We start from the raw sequence: 17,494 nt of genomic DNA, 5'->3' as shown, positions 1-17,494 counted from the left end.
AAATATTCAAAATTTGATATTTGAGCAGGTCACCTTCATAAGATTTCATGAGCTGGTGAAAATACCTTGACTATATGCTGTTACAGGCTAAATGTCCTTGCAAACCAGTGAATTAATTATTCATTCCCATACAATCCCACCTCCATGCACTTTGTTTGTAGAGTCACATTAGAAATGAACAGACTATCAAAAAACAAAGTACAGAGTTCATTAAAGTAACATTTGGCTATTAAAATGAGCAAGATACGCATGAGATCTTAACTTGCAACTGCTTTTTATTTTGGTTGTGTAGAAACTTTTTTGCTGTGCCCTACAGAGTAGCGATATAACCTTATTACGCTCTAAAAGAGAGAAAGCAGGAAGAGTGCCTACACATATCACTTTTTATTAACATGAACATTTTGACTATATCCAAGTACTTCAGAAGCTCCACAACTGCAGAATGCAAAACGGTCAGCCACAGAATACCCGTGTAGCAGTCTTTATTATTTTATAATGCAAAATGTTCAAATTAATAAACAAGGCTATAAGGATATATAGACATAAATGTTAAGAAACACAGCATGTGTTTACAAGAACCTTATACATAAGTGCCTGGTAATAAAAAAATAAAATGAAAAGAAGGGGAGAGGTGGGGTGGGGGGGTTTGGGGACACAAAATGAAGGATTGTTTGAACAATATAAGCCAACGCTAATGCATTCAATAGAGTCTGAGCAGTATACAAGAAGAAAACCGTAAATAGCAAAGAGCAGAAAATCAAGAACAAAAAGCATTTCTTCTCCCAAACTTTTCTCCTCAGTCCATCACTTCCTCCACAGTCAGTCTAGCAGTACACTAGGCAATGTTTCGTGGAATCTCAGTCTGTCATTCTTATATCTCTCCCTCCACTGAGTCACGATCATGCGGGTGGGGTATCAAGACGCATTATGACAACTATAATGCGTAAGTCCTTTATCGGGAAATGGCAGGGGCTAGGGTTCACTTAATCTTATGAAAGGACCTCACATGTCTCCAAACTGGGTACGTTTATCATGAATTTTGTATTTACGTCACTTGTAAGTGGCTAAACGAAAGAGGTTGGTCGTCCTATTTTGGTGTATTGGAACTGTTTTCAGGCACCAGTACCCGAGGAAACAGACCTTTACCACCATTAAGGCCATCAGTATCCATTTCTCCCAATGAATAGTACTGTCATTCACCTCTTGAACATCATGTACAACAGCAAGTTTGGTAAATGCAATTAAGGGAACGGTGTTAGTATTTTGCAATATGTTCCATAGATCTGTATAGTAGCGGGATAATTTCTTACAGGACCACAGTTTATGGAGAAGGTCATAGCTAGAATCTGGACACCACCAGCAGTTGTTATAAGGAAGTAGATCAGCTCTTTTGAACTTTTACGGAGACCAGTACTAGTCATGTAAGATTTTAAAATAGGAAAACTTTAATCATGCCTCTCTAAGTCTTGTCATAATTATGGAGCAAATGAAAATTGGTTACTTACCTGTAAATGTGGTTCTCCATTATTGGTATCTTTCATACAGTCACATGCTTTAATCATCCCTGTCGCCGAGGTGGGAGTCCCACAGTACCTTTAAATATAAATAGCAGTAAGTGAACTACCCTAGGCCTTAATGGCAAAGGGCAGTCACTGATATGGCCTATTCATGTTCATTTAAAAAAAAAGAGAACCAAACCTGAACTACAACCAATCAGGTGACAATACTCCCGAAAGAGGCCGATTCCCTCAGATTTTCAAATACGAGTGTGAAGTATATATTTGCGGGGAGCCTCTAAGGGGAAGAGGGTGTGTCGCATGTGAATCTATTAAAGATACCAATACTGGAGGAACCATAGTTACAGGTAAGTAATTAATTTTCTTCTCCAGTATTATATCTTTTATAGATTCACCTGCTTGAATTAGAATAGTGAGCAGTAAGTTTCATCTTGACAATAAATGTAATCATAATAACAATAATAATAATTAACACTAATAACCATAGAAATAATAATATCAAGTATTAATATCAATATCAAGGAACAGGGTCAAGACTGATTTGGATATGGCTGGGTCCAAACTGGAATGGCATGGTGAGCAAAAAAACTGATCGATTATACCCAGATCTGTGACTGGGGGTGAATGTTTGATTTGTACTGCCTTCCGTCCAACTGTTCTTTTTGCATTTGTCACCCCAAGTGGGAAGGGTATGCCGAGATGTGTGTCCCGTGCTCACTATGCCACCAGATTCAAGATAGACTGGCTGAAGAGGGGTGGTGTGTCTGCGTGTGTGAGTAAATGCATCAGTGTGTGTTGTGTTGTATGCGTGTGAGTGAATGCGTGTATGAATGGTGAAGTGAGTGTGTGTCTGCATGTCAGTGTGCCTGTATGTAAGAATGTGTATGAGTATGTCTGGACAAATGCAGGTATGCCAGTGGACGAGTGAATGCATGTGTGGTTGTGTGTGTGGGGAGAGGGGGTGGGGTGGCAAGGTGTATGGTGGGTGCGTTTCTGCGCATGTGTGCGTTTAGAGGGAATTGGGAAGCGTTTGAATCGGGGTGGTGAGGTGGGGATGGGTGTTTGGATGGAGGGGTGTCAGGTGCGTGTTGGGGGTGGGGGAGCCGGCTACCGGTGACAGGGAAGAAATTCCTTGTCACTGGTAGGGCTTACCGCCATGGATTTCGTGGTGTTGCTAATAGCACGGAAACCATGGCGGTAGGCAGGCTCATAATGCCATGGGCCGTACTCTGTGGGTCGGAGATTGATATCTCCGGCCCGGCATTTCATACCGCCATTGCAGCATGAGTGCAGAAGTGGTGGGTTGGCTACAGCCAACCAGCCACACGCATAATGTGGCGGTCTGTATCGCCAGCCTGTTGGCGGTACTACCGCCACATTAACCCTAGTGGTCAAAAGACTGCCCGGGTCATGACCCCCATGTTCTGCTTTTAGAGAAATTTGATTTTCCGGGGCCTACTTCCAAATGTGTTGGGTCTGATGTGATTGCGCTAACGATTTTGTTCCTCCCTGTTTCTTCAGCTAGAACATACCTGTGGTGTTGTCCATTCTTATGAAGATGGTTGACTTTTGAATTTTTGGCAAGAAGGCTCTGAGTGCTGTTTTATGTGAAGCCTTTTGTCTGTCTGAGTCCAGTTGCCGCTTATTTGCAAATCTTGAAGGTAGGCACCCTAACCTTTGAAGGATGCATTTGTGGCTATGATGTAATTCGGAATTTGTTGTAGAAACGAGAGGCCCTTGGACAGATTTGGCAGTTCTGTCCACAAAGTCCTGACAGTTTTTATCTCTGATGTTATCGGAATCTGATCTTCGGAGGATCCATTTACCTGGAACCCCTGGTTTTCTAGTTCCTCTTTAAGTGGCAGCACACGTAGTTGGCAATTCTGTACAAGTGGAATGCATGAAGAAACCATTCCCATGAACAACTTGTAGGTAGGTACTGAAACATACTTTTTTGCAGAGAGCTTGTGAGCCATCTGGCACATTTTTGGCTGTCCTTCCTGGGATGGAAATACTTTGTTTTGTGTGGTACCCAGGAGTGCTCCCAAGAAATTCAACCCTGTCATGAGATGGATATGCGACTTTTGATAGTAAAGCCCAGACTTTTGAACACTGTAGGGCAAATGCATGTGTGTTGCACCACCTGATGGCATGTTGATGCCTTTATGAGCCAATCGCCCAAGTATGGGAAAACCTGAATTACCCCAGCTGTCTTAGATGAGCTGCTACTGGGGCCAACATTTTGGTAAAAACAAATCTGGAGCCTGACTTTAATCCAAACAGTAGAACCTTGAACTGTAGATGTATACCGGCTACCTGGAAACTGAGAAATTTGCGATGATTTCGATGTATTGGGATATGAAAATACGCATCTCTGAGATCTAAAGATGTCATGTGATACCCAGTATTTGAGAGGCGTAGAATATCCTCAAGTGTTACCAAGCGAAACATTTGTTTTTTTCAGGAACTTGTTTAAAAGCTTGCAAATCTAGAACGGGACTCTAATCTCCCAAAGGTTATTTCACCAGAAAAAAACGGTAGTAAAACTCCTGGCCTTCTTGAAGTGGCGGAACAATCACCTATGCTCCTTTCTGTAGCATGGAAGATATTTGAGGAGTTGCTGGAAACCTGGAGACAGTGGTCCTGATGGAGGGGTATTTGGAGGCTTCTGGAGGAATTCTAAAGTTGATCCTCTGGATACTGTATCTAGTCCCCACTTATCTGAGGTTATCGCTGACCACTGTAGGACTTAGTACATTATGCGGCCTCCAATCTTGGATACGGGAGAGGGGTAGGTAGCTGGTATTAATGTGCGGTCATTGCTTTCTGCCTGTTTTCCTGCCACGGGTAGAAAGTTTTCCTCTTGTGGGGTGCTTGTACACTGCTGTTGTTGGTAATTTATACTGCTGTTGTTGTTGTCCATATTACAGTCTATAGGATGTCTGACCTGCTTGATATTGCCACCTTTATGGTCGGTATCCAATGTGAAAGAAATAAGTTCCTCTCTCTCGAACCCCTTGAAAGGGCAGTTTTCTATATTCTAATGTGCCCAGAGATCTTGCTGTGTCTGTCTTGATAGACTGTAAAGATCCATCCACATGTTTACCGAAGAGGGATTCCCCATCGTATGACATATCTAGTATCTTGGTTTGTATCTCTGAGCGAAAGGAGGTGGATTTCAGCCAACCCTGCCTGCGTAAAGCTGCAGCCCCTGCCAGTTGTCTGAATCCCATTAGTGAGATGTTGATGGCACAATCAAATATTTCAGCTGCTAGCCGCTCCCCTTCTTGTAGTGCTTTTTCTGCTTCCAGCAGGGAGTCTTCAGGTAGGTGGTCGATGTGTGTAGATATATCTGACCACATTTGTTGATCGTACATGCCTAGAATGGCCAAAGAATTTGCAGCTTTTACTGTCATATAGGTCATGGTGGAGAACTTTTTGCCAGCACTGTCGAGATGGCATCCCTCTATCTGGAGGAGAAGATATTGGTGTGGAGGGATTTTTTGAGCGGCGTTGTGCCGCATGAGAGACAACGGAATCTGGCTTAGGATGGCCTATTAAACAAGATGGAGAATCCTCTGGGGCTTTATATTTTTTCTTTGTATGGTACTTGAGGAGGTATTGTGGCTGTATTCTTCACTGATTGTTAAGCCTTGCTGCCATATGAAATCCACAACTGGAATGGCCCTCACATACTTTTTTGCTGGCTCCTTAAAGTCATATAGGAAACCGTCTGTCTCCCTATTAAGAATGGGTAACTCAAAGCGTTTAGCTGCTCTCTCCATCAGGTTATGGAATCTGATTATATTATCTGGTGGAGTATCTAAAGGCAGTGTGAAAGGTAGCGATGGAGTAGGTATTCGGTATTCGTCCCACTCACTAGGTACTGCAGTAGCCATTAGCTCTCCCTCTTCTCTTTCCTCATCTGTAGTATGAGGGTCATCTTGTGGAGGCTGGCCCTAAGGGACAGTAACATCCAGTATGGGTGGAATTCTCGGTTGGAATGACCAGTGTCTGGGGTACTGTTTCCAGCTCATAAAGGTTGTGTAACCGGTCTTGTAGGAACTGAGGGTGGAAATCTTCTACAATAATCCTACAACATGTTCTGAAGATTTGTTACCAGGGACATTGGCATAGTTATGGATGTATCCTGATAGCAGTACTCCGACTGCGAAGGTTCTACTTGGTCTCTCGCAGAGCAGAGTAGTAGTCATCTTGGAGCTGTTCATCTAGATCCTGACATTTTACGTGAAGCTGAGATGGACTACTTGCCACTCCAAATGGGCCTTTGTCCTGAAATATCCCTCATCATCCTCTTCTAAAAGGTGTTGAGGACGATATGGCAGCACCTTGCTTGTAGAAGTATGTATCGGTAATATTACTGAAGACTTCTTCTTCACGGTTATTAGAGACAGCTTCAAAATTTAGTTTGTTCATGAGTCTTCACCGGTGATTCGCCTGCCAACGTTAAGGATGTCGTCGACAGGACTGTTAGTAGCATCGTCGACAAATCTACTGTCAAAAGATCTCTTGTCAATGGGTCCCTCTTCATGAGCACATTAAACACCAAAGCAGGCCTGCCAATCCCACCTTACGTCTTATATTAAGAGAATATAGTGAGTCAATAATAATAACTTGGTATAAGTTGGAGACGACACCCTGGAGTAGCCCCCACAAAAGTAAGTACTTCCTAATAGTTTACTGGCCTGAGGGAATAGCCTGGACAGGGGGCTTCGACAGTCTCCATCATATTGGTAATTTTAGGAAGTTGGTTTAGGGAGCCTCTTGGGCCATTATTCCAGGCTCCAAGATTCCTTTCTCTTTTTGCCCCTGGTTAAAGCAAAAATATGCCCTGGGATGCCCAGCATTGGTGCATGGGCCTCCAACTCTACTTCAGCTGAAGAGACACTCTACAGGTAGGTCTGTGGACACTGCAACTTTCTTTCGGCCGGTAACCCCCCCCCCTGCTGAAAACAACAACTGCCATGGGGTGGCACATAGTGTTGTTTTGGGCGTCAGCCGCTTGGTACTCATGACCAAGTAGGTGTTTCTCAGGGGACACCAGTTTTCCAGTCACCATAGTTGGCACTGGCACCTGTGTCCCTGTAGGCCTCTGCCTGTACTTACCCATGTTAAGGGGACAGGCAGCAAGGGTGGCAAGAATAAATGCTCCCTTCTGAGACTAAAACAGCCTCAGTAGTCTCCTTAACTAACCCTCCCCCCCACACTTCCTAAAGTGAGCCCAGCTACACCCTTGGAATGGCTATTGTTGCCTGACCCAACACTACTGCTTTTACTAGGAACACTAGGGTAAAGGTGGGGGTTGTAGTGGTGGGTGGCTTGGTGCTTTTCTTAGGGCAGGAGCGGTCTCCTGGCAAATGGCATTTGCTACTACAAACACAGCACCAAGGCTTCTTATTATAGGAAGAGGAAGCGGTTTTGGACCTACTCCCAGAGGAATTATGTGGGCCAGATGAAGATTCTTTATGTTTGTATGTGTCCCCACCTTTGTCCTGAGACTTACTTCCTCCCTTTTTCTAGTCTTTGTCACCCCCTGTGAGCTTTTCTGCTCACCCTAGTTCTGGCCCATTTGTCTGCCTTCTTTCCTATTTCTTGGGGAGAGGTCAGATCTGAGTCTACCAAGTACTGGTGCAACAAATCAGACAAAATTATTAACCATATGCTCTCTCAGAATAAGGCAGTATAAGCCCCCATGGTCACTGACTTAGCTACCATCTAAACAGCCATCCAAAGCCTTCACAGCACAGTCCACAAAATCAACCCAGTCTTGGTAGGACTCTTTTCTGGTCTCCCTGAACTTTATCCTGTACTGTTCTGTGGTGAGACCAAAACCATCCATAAGAGCAGACTTTACAACTGTGTAGTTATCAGCATCCTCCTCTCTGACAGTAAAGAGCCTATACCTTCTCTTGTCAGAGAAGGAGAGCCCAAGGATAGCAGCCCACCTCCTCTGGGGGGCCCTCTCTACTTTACAGGCCCTCCCCAGAGCAGAGAACCACTTATGGATGTCACCCCCCACCTTGTAGGGGGGAACAACTTTACTTAAGTTTTTGGAATAAAATAAAAAAAATAGTCCTCTCTGACACTAGGCTCCCTAAGGCCAAAGTTGTTGCTGCCACCATTGGGGTACTAACTCCAACCCCTGCCTCTCTCTCTACTGCCAAGGCCTCCCTGTCTAGGGCTAGCTGTTGCTGCTGCAGCCTCAGTTTCCTGAGCTCCCTGTCTAAGGAGTCTTCTTCTGGAGTTGAGCTTCATGTCCCCTCAGATACTGAGCTGACATGAGTGGAAAGAAGAGGCTCTGCCCCTGGTTTTACTAACCCTCTGGGTCCAACGGGGGGACCTACTGACATGGCTTCCCCTCACACTACATGTGCAATGGTCCTGGTCATCCTGGAGGAGAAGGCCTAGGAGCAGACTTTTGTTAGGGTTTCTCCCGGTCTTCAGGCTCCATTCTTTGCACTTCTCCCTCTGCTCCTGAAAGGTGAGACTCTCAAAAGGAGTCCATAGCCCGAGATGTCCTCTGTCCTGAAGACATGTTTGTGTTAGAGTGGTGTAGAGTGTGCTTAACCTCCCTAACTTCTAGTCTCTCTTAGAGAAGTTTGGAGCAAGGGCTATGCATAGATCCCTCTCTTATCCAAACCCCAGAGACTATGTCCTGAAACTAGGTATAAGTGCAGATCCCTAGCTAGAGAGTGTACTTTCCTGTGGAAAGTACCGAGTGACAGAGTGGTAAGGCAATTGCAAGTGCTTATCCCACCGCTGCCACCAATGTAGGAGGCTGGTCTGGTGTGTGGTGGGTACCTAAGGTACTTACACCTTACACTAGGTCCAGGTATCCCCTCTTAGTGAAGAGTAGGCAGCGTCTAGAAGTCAGGCTCTCTAGATGAGCAGCCAAGGCTTATCTAGGAGACCATGAAATACCACTGTAGTCACACAGCAATTACACACATGAAAAAAAACTCAAGTTGTACACAAAGGTAATTTATTTTTGGAACACAATACCACAAAAGTCTAGAAGAGCAACCCACCAACAGGAGGTAAGTAATACACTAAATATATACACTAGCAATCAGAAATAGGCATAGAAAAGGTTAGAAAACAGTGCAAATAGCAATAACCAATAGTGATCCTAGGGGGAGCCCAAACCATATGCTAAACACAGGACCCCCACCAAGGTAAGTGGAATGTATAGAGGGGAGTTGGGAGAACTAGGAAAACACAGAGGTCAAGTAACAGTAACGGTGGGGAAGAACATGTCGGCACTTAAGCCCTGGAGCTGAAAAAGATTTCCTGATGGATGCAGATGTCCCACGCTGGAGTGAAGGTTGCAGACTGGTGTCGGTGCAGGAATTCCACCAACAAGCCTTCGGAAAGGCAAACCCGCGGTTAGTGGAAAAGTGGTGCTGCCAGGGACCGGCAAGGCCGAACCCAGCAGGGGAATCACAGGGAAACCTCAGCATCGCAGAGAGTCTACAGGAGCAGAGGCAGCAGAGGACGGGGACACAGAAGTTGCAGGAGCAGCGCACGCAGCACTACAGAAAGGGATCCCACGCAGAGGGCTGAGCGTTGCAAGAAGGAGTGCTGGGGACTGGAGTTACACATCGCCTGAAGATCCCTTGGCGGAGAAGCAAACAAACCTTGGCAGCTGCAAGGACACAGTACACGGGGGTACTAAATCGCGTGGGAAGGCAAGGGCTTGTACCTCCACCGAATTTGGACTACTGGCAGAGAGGACCAAGAGGACTACTCCGGACCACGACCTGTGATGCAGGATCCAAGCAGCTCAAGATGAGGGGAGATCCACGCAGCCGGTTGTCCTTTGCAGCCAGTGTCTGTGGATGCAGGGGAGTGACTGCTTTACTCCAAGGGAGATTCCTTCTTCTTGTGCAGGCTGCAGATTTGCTGCCTCCTGAGGATTCACGGCCAGGGAAATGTTGCAAAGCTGGCAGAAGCAGTGGAAAGAAAGTTGCAGAAGGGTCTTCTTCATTGATTGCAGCGTTGTCGGTTCCTCGAGGGTCCAGTCGCAGTTCCAGTGGCCAGAAGTTGACGTGGAGATTGCAGAGGAATCCTGCTGGAGTCTTGCAAGCTGAATCTGAGGACCCACCCAAGCGAGAGACCCTAAATAGCCCTGAAAGGGGATTGGTCACCTAGCCAGGTAAGCACCTATCTGGAGGGGGCTCTGACGTCACCAGCCTGGACTGGCCACTCCGATGATCCCAAAGTTCCCTGCAAACCTTGGAAACAAGATGGCAGAACCCAGGGACCCTCTGAGCACCACCCCGGGGTGGTGATGGACAGGGGAGTGCTCACTCCCCTTTCCATTGTCCAGTTTCACGCCAGAGCAGGGACTGGGGGTCCCTGAACTGGTGTAGACTGGTTTATACAAAGAGGGCGACAAATGTGCCCTTCAAAGCATACAAGTGGCTCAGGGAGGCTACCCCTCTCAAGCCAGTCACACCTATTTCCAAAGGGGGAGTATGTTACCTACCTCTCCCAAAGGGAAACCTGTCTGAGGGGCTGCAGCAGCAGCTTGGGCTGCTCAGAAAACCCTGTAAGAATGGTGGTAGCAATGTAGGGGTTCCTCTAAGGGGCCCCAAGAGTGCATTGGATCATACTTCCAATACTTGCAACAGTATTGGGGTATGATTCTCACATGTTTGATACCAAACATACCCAGGTTCGGCGTTACCATTATGTACCTGGACATAAGTAGTGACCTATGTTCAGTACACACGTAAAATGGCTTCCCCCGCACACACAAAGTCCAGAAAAATTGATCTGGAGTTTGTGGGGGCACCTCTGCTAGTGCAGGGGTGCCCTCACACACAGGTACCTGCACCCTGCCACCTGGGCTGAATAGCCTACCATAGGGGGACTTACAGTGACCTGGTGCAGTCAACTGTAGTGAAAAGGAGTGCATGCACCCGTCACGCAGGCTGCAATGGCAGGCCTGCAGAACCCCTTGCATGGGCTCCCTATGGATGGCTGAATAACTGCTGCAGCCCAAAGGGATCCCCTGGTACCCCAATGCCCTGGGTACCTAGGTACCATATACTAGGGACTTACATGGGTGTACCAGTATGCCAATTGTGGGGAGAAAAAGGTACGGTTACCAAGTGGGAAGGGAGAGAACATAATCACTGGGGTCCTGGTTAGCAGGATCCCAGTGTACAGTCAAACACACTGAAAACAGGCAGTAATGTGGGTAACCATGGCAAGAAAGAGGGCACTTTCCTACTGTAATGGTATTGTAAACATCCTCTATAGTCATAATAACGCTCTCAGAAATGCCCACTGTAGCCAGTAGAAAGTGTCACATCCTACTTTAAAGAGATGTGTTAGAAGAGAGTGTTGCTCCCTGGTAGTTGACCATTTACATCTCTCCAGACTCCACATTGCCATGATTGTGAGGTAAACTTTATTAATGGCAGAGGTTGAGCACAATACAGTATAGTCAAGTCTGGTGTTGTGTACAATTCAGATATTTCTATAGCGACCCAGGAGGGAAGACATACAGCAGGTGACAAAGTTTCCCAGCTGGTGGTGAGCACTATACTACATTTACATATCCAGCAGACAAAGGTTGCCCCTCCACACCCCCTGTCAGCATGCAGGTTTAAGCTTAGGCTTTCTGCTCACCCAGATAGATGCTTTAACATACTTATTTATGGTAAAAAAGAATGGAATTGCAAGTTGTAGAATACCAAAAGCATAACTGAATAAGGGAGCAGTAACCATTTTTTCCACTTCGGTTCTACTCCACAAGGACAGCTCTACGGAGGACCGCCTGCAGACACTGCTGTCCATTTGTGCCAGCAATGGCTGCAAATTAATTGTTACAATCCCCTCTATGCCTCTTGTGATCTGGGTTCCTAAGTATCTGAGTCCCATGGATTTTCTTGTGAAGCCAAAGTCATTAATGGAACTTCTAATAGGGCATTTCGTGATTGGCAATGGTTCGCTCTTCGAGCAGTTGATCTTATATTCAGAGAAGGTCGAAAACTTCGAAATCAGGAACTTTAGTTGGGGAATCGAGTCTTCAGGGTTGTGGAGTATGAGGAGGATGTCATCAGCATAGACATAGTTTAATGTGATCAGGAGCTGTGTCAATGCCCTATATTTTCTCACACTGACCAACAGCCACTGTAAGTGGTGCTAATGCTATGCCGAATGGAAGGGGGGGAGCGGACAGCCCTGCCTTATCCCTCTAGATTTGGTTAAAGGCTTCGACAAATGCCCCCTCACAGTGAACCTGTGCAACAGGATCAGAGTAGAGCCAGTGTATCTGGTCAAGAAATCCTGTACCAATGCTTATTTCCCCTATGTTCTAAAGAGGTATTCGTATTTTACCCTATCAAACTGTTGTTCTGCAGAGATAGCAATACCTTGCCATCCATGTCGTCTTTTACTTTCCAGAGGACAGTTGATAAGAGTTGCAAGGGATTTCTGCATGATTGACCGGGGAGAAAACAGACCTGAGATTCACATGTAATGCTCAGGTGGACTTTGTTTAATCTGGTAGCAAGTACTTTGGCCAATATTTTCACGTCCATATTTATTAAGGATGTTGGGTCGCACATTGTGTAGGATCTTTATTAGCCTCATCTTGAAGCCCAAAAACAGCCCTGTTAAATTCATCACGTATTCCGCCTCCTTAAAGACTCGGTAAAGCAGTGTTACCAGTATAGTTTTATTTACTTTAAAAAACTCCGCAGTGAAGCCATCCATCCCTTGGGCTTTGTTATAGGGCATCGCTGAAATTGCAGCCGCAATCTCACCTTCAGTGAACTCACCCTCTAATAACTGCCTATTCTCATTCGACAGCACGTGTAGGTGAATCTGTGCCATGAACACATTTTCAGACTGCGGGTCAGCAGCTGCTTTTACACTATATAAATTTCCTAAGCAACTGTGCAAAGGACTCGGCTGTGGCTGGCTGGTGCGTGATCAGTTCAGCTTTCCGGTCTTTAATTGCTGGTATGCCTATGCAAGCCGCCTGCTGTTGGAGTTGGACTGCCAAGAAACAACCGGATTTTCCCCTCTTGTTCAAAGGGTCTCTACTTTAAGCGAAGTAGGGCATATTCTGCCTGTGTGATGAAGTTCGCATTCAGATCGAATTTCTCTACAGAAAGCTGCCTGAGGAGTTGGGGGGGGATTGTTTCATTGAGTACTGCGGAGTCAAAAGTGTAATGTCATGTTCTAGGGCTGCTATTTTGTCCCGGGAGGCCATTTTCTTAAATGCTGAGCCCCTCATCAGGTAACCTCTAATTACTGCTTTTCTTGCCGACCACAGAACCTGTAATCAGGCAACCGAAGTTTCTTTTTGTCTTCCGGATGTTTGTAGTTGGACATGTTTAAACACCAGCGTTTCGATTTGGGGGCAACACAGCCTAGTACCAGTTATAGGACCACCAAGGCATAATCCGTTATCCCACCCTCTACTACTGTGCAGTCTCACAGAAAGGCTAGAGTGAGGTGATCAATAAAATACTAGTTCATTCTAGAACAGGTACCATGTACAGGGAAGCAAAGCATATTCTTTATCTCGTGGTTGTAGTAGGCACCAAAGGTCCACTAGGCCATAATCTTTCAGTAGGTCACCTAATATTGCCCTATCTTTGACGCTGGATGTGTCTATATATGGGTTCCAGGCCAAGTTCTGATATCCACCCACCACCATTTTAGGGCAACCGAATTCCGTAAACAGTCTTGATAGATGAAACAAGCATTGGTAAATGCATTAGGTTTCACCTATGTAATTAATATTTTCTTTTGGTAAGTTTTAAGTTGATGAGCAGTTGTGCAATACAAGTTAAACAAACACCATAAAAGTCAGGATAACATTAATGGAAATATCTAAATTGCATGGGGACGAGGAGGCAATGAAGCAGGAGGATAGCACGTACCTCTAACTACTAGAATTGAGCTTAGTGGGTTGGAAGAATGGCGTACGCTGGGACAGGAATGACGGCCAACTGTAAAACATAGGAACAAACATGAAAGAAAATGCCGTACTTTTGAGAGAGCTTAGCTGAACCTATGCACTACAGCAACTTCACGAGGATGCAGTGGTTCGTGCTGGGACAAAGTTAAAAGGACTGGAAGATAGGGAAACTTCCCCCAAGTGCAGAAATAAATACTGCAGGGTCCACTAAGCAGAACAACTATCACACAATATCAATTTCAATTTCAAGAAAAGTCAGACAGAGTGATTACCCAGGAGCAGGTATGGTTCTGGTGCAGAAATACGGTAAACATGCACATCTGTGTGGGCAATAAGGGAACTGGTTGGTAAAAGGCTATTGAGATAAACAGTGGGCAGCATGGTGAGGGCTGTAGAGCAATTAATTAGTACTCACCTTATAGTGCAAGATGCAAAGAGATCACAGGTGGGGAAACACTTCCAACCGTAGATCTAGAGGGGTATACAAGCCGGCGTCAGGCTGCTTGGGGGGGGGGGGGGGGGGGAACATGTGCCACAGCCATATGGGTCTGTGCAAAATGACAACCAACTTCAAGTCTTCTGAGCTAGAAGTACTTGTCGGCCACTGCCCCATAATCAACTAGAGCGTGACGCACCACGCACAGAACACATGTTCATAAAGTAAAAATTTACCACCTGGTAAACAGTTTTATCAAGAAAAGTCATCACATACACAAAAGTCAAGCCCCACAGAAAGTCACACCATGTGTAAAGACCTGAAGCCTGTTTCCAGCAAAGCCTGCACCAAACCTTGGAGCCCAGACACCCATCTTGCAATTGAACCAGACTAAAAATGTGTTTGATATGTTTAATCACTCAGCCGAAGAGCACGAGTATAAACAAAAAGCAGCGTCTCAGTGCACATGCACCTACTTCATAGCCAATCACCTGGAAGCTGAGGGAAACAAGAATTCCAGACCTGTTTTGAAGTCAGAGGTCCAAGCGACTAAAAATGTGTTTAATCACTAACGCAGGATCCGCGGAGGAGAGCAGTTATGGGCATCCAGATCCTGAATGAAAGGAAGGAGTGGGGAGCAAATCCAAAACATAAAACAAAACATAAAAAAAGTTTCACAAAAGCGGATGGAAACAGTACTTGGGCCCATGCATACTGATAAGAGAACACATAAGGAACAACAGGAAGTAGAATGCTACAGCCAATAGAAACGGAGGAAAAGTAGGTGGCAAGCACAGGATCCAGTGAAAATCAAGAAGGCGGGATGTAAGCCTGTTAAGATTTATATTAAATACAAAAGATTTCGCAAGCACTGTGCAAGTAAAACCTAAGAAAGGTTGCCCTGTTGTAATTAGGATCACATATTGAGCCCACTATCATTGGGGCTTTTATGGCCTTTCATTTTGCAAAAACATATCTGCCTATGGGGTCTTTCCAAATTTTGTGGATGGAATTTGAGAGAGATTTCCAGACGAGGTCAGCTACTCTGCTTTTTTGTGGGATGTGGTAGACGATGTCGCCTAGGAAGAGATAGCAGTCCTGTCATGAAGCCTACTACTAACTACTCTACCAGCCCAATCCCTCCTAAGCTTGTCTGATTCAGTTGTAGATAGAGGAGTCTCCTGGAGGAGGGCAATATCAGGTGCTTTACAGGCTAGGTTAAGTAAGGGCCTTTCATCTTTTAAGATAACATGTCAATCCATTAAGGGAAACAATGCAACGGTTTTTGGGGAGTGATGCTCTAGTCACTGTGGAGGCCATTCCGGGTGTCACCAGTGGGCAATGTTAACGCAGAAACTGACCACAGCAGGGAATGGGAAAGTGAGGTAGAAGTTGAGACTTGGCACTTCCTTGATGAGGTTGTCTGAGAAAAATGGGAGCAGGTATATGGGGATCACACTGACTATATAGTGAAGTGAGTGCAGAGTATGCAGGGGCACAAATGTAATGTCCAAAAATAAAAATAAAAAGTCTGTAAGAGACAAATGAAAAGAAAAGGATAAAACATGCAAGCTGCATTAACCTATTTACTGTACGTGACCTCAAGGAACTCTATAGCAGTTACTAAAAAAAGAAACCTAAAGTCTTGACGCAAGAGTTACTCCTCTCAACTCAGCCACCCAGCGCCCCTTCTATACGCTGGTCAGGAAACTTGAAGGTCAAATCCAGGAATAAAGCTAAACGATAGACCAAATTCCTTTTTGATGTTCAGAAGCAAGTAATTATCAAACAGATCAACTTCAGATTTATTGAGAAGGTTTTAATGGTAAGGAGGGGCTTATGTTGATTTCCCAAAAAATAACCAAGACACAGAACTAGGACTGCAAATCAATGACATTCCCTCACCCATCATGGGATTTTTATTTGTAAGATGCATTAACTTCAGAATAGAATAGCAAATCCATCTACGAAGTCTGAAGGGAAGTGTGGGGGGGGGGGGGGGGGGGGGGGGGGGAGATCAAGAGAACAGAAAAGAGGAAAGGAAGAATCTAAACATGCAAGACAGTTGACAAGAGCCTAAACCAATAAACTGCGTGTTCGGACACAGGTACTGAAAAACCAAAAAGGGTCCTTTCTGCACATAACAAACTGATCATTTAGAACTGGGGTAGGGGCTTCCTTTTACTTTGCTCAACTAATAATAGTTCTACCTGTAGGAGGTCAGACACAAATTAGTGACTTACCTGGAGGGTGCCTCTCAGGAAGGAATGCAGTAAATATGCCTTTTATTAATAATTTGAAGATTTTTTGGAAGAATCATGATGGTGCATCGCATGTTGCCAAGTGAACTCAAGCCTATGAGTAATTGAGTCCTTTCTGGGCCAGATACAGTATGTATGGCAGTGCTGGGTTGGGTTGCATCGATATAAGATTAAGTCCTTTGAACCTGCATCACATACAGGAGTGCTTCCATTTAGCCTTACTGTTGTTGCAGGTGCTGGTGAAAATATCAATCTACAATCAGCTGAGATATCTTACCTCTAAAGTGGTCAGCAACGAAGCCATCAGATTGAGTGACTTCAAGTTGTAGGGGAGGACCCGTCTATTGAACCTAGAGATGAGCATGGTAACGTTCTAGAACGCAACATTAAGCATTGTGGCAGTCTCATCAGGCCACTGAACCAGAATAGAGGAACCATGCTGGGACAATAAGAATCAAAAGAGTGGTCCGCCTTGGCCTTCCTCAGCCCATGGCAATGAGACAATACAATAGAAAGGCACAAATGAAGATATTCAACAATGACATCGAAGAGGCATTGACCCTGGACCATGGTTACCAGTATCTGCTGACGTATTAGATATCTTGGTCTGTGGGTTGCCAAAAGGACTAATTCGATTTCCTAAAGACAGTCTGCAGTTAATTGCAATGGAGCTCCCTTTCGTGGCAGTGTGCCACTGAGAGCATCTGCCTGGTTATTTTGAACTCCAGAAAGGCGTTTGCTGCAATATCCACCATTGCTTGCTGGGCCCATCTCCTCTGACAGGGAATAAGAGCTTGTGACTCCCTGTGTGCTGATGTAGTACATGAAAGTTGTGTGGTCTACTGGGATTATGGAGTAAATTTGTCACCTGAGCAGAGGCCTTCTGTAGAACACTCCTCTATGTGAGTTTGCAATTCTTCCACTGAAGCATCCGTTGTCAGTCATTCTGTCCGTAAAACGTTGGAACAGAAGGGATGCATTGAAAATGCTTCAGAATCTCAACCACAGCAGGGCCTGTTTGAGCCTTCTGGATTTGAGAAGCATATCATTCCAAGATCCTGCTGCTTATCACAATTGCTGAGCTACCTCTTACTGTACAGACCTCATTGCACCTGCAAAGGGCACTAAAATTGTCAGCTCTTTGAAATAGAAGGTTTCTGCTAATGCATGAAGTTTGCCACTAGCGATCCTGCTAAAGGAAAAGCTTTTCCATGCTGTGTGTCGAGAAAAGCTAATTGAATTTGAAACTTAGCTGCAGGAAAATAAGGCTATTTCTGTACATTTAGCGGTTGAAATGATTGAAAGGGTTGATGTA

At 45.2% G+C, this 17,494-nt stretch overlaps 1 protein-coding gene across 1 annotated transcript in view; it reads right to left on the bottom strand.

The window, feature by feature from the left end:
- YY1 (YY1 transcription factor) overlaps positions 1-17,494 on the bottom strand; it is a 200,717-nt gene that overhangs the window by 25,867 nt on the left and 157,356 nt on the right. The window lies entirely within an intron of this gene.

The sequence above is a fragment of the Pleurodeles waltl genome, chromosome 9, assembly GCF_031143425.1.
Source record: "Pleurodeles waltl isolate 20211129_DDA chromosome 9, aPleWal1.hap1.20221129, whole genome shotgun sequence".
NCBI classification, from domain to species: Eukaryota; Metazoa; Chordata; class Amphibia; order Caudata; family Salamandridae; genus Pleurodeles; species Pleurodeles waltl.
Note: the sequence above shows the minus strand (reverse complement) of the source record. Positions and strands in the feature narration are given on the sequence as shown.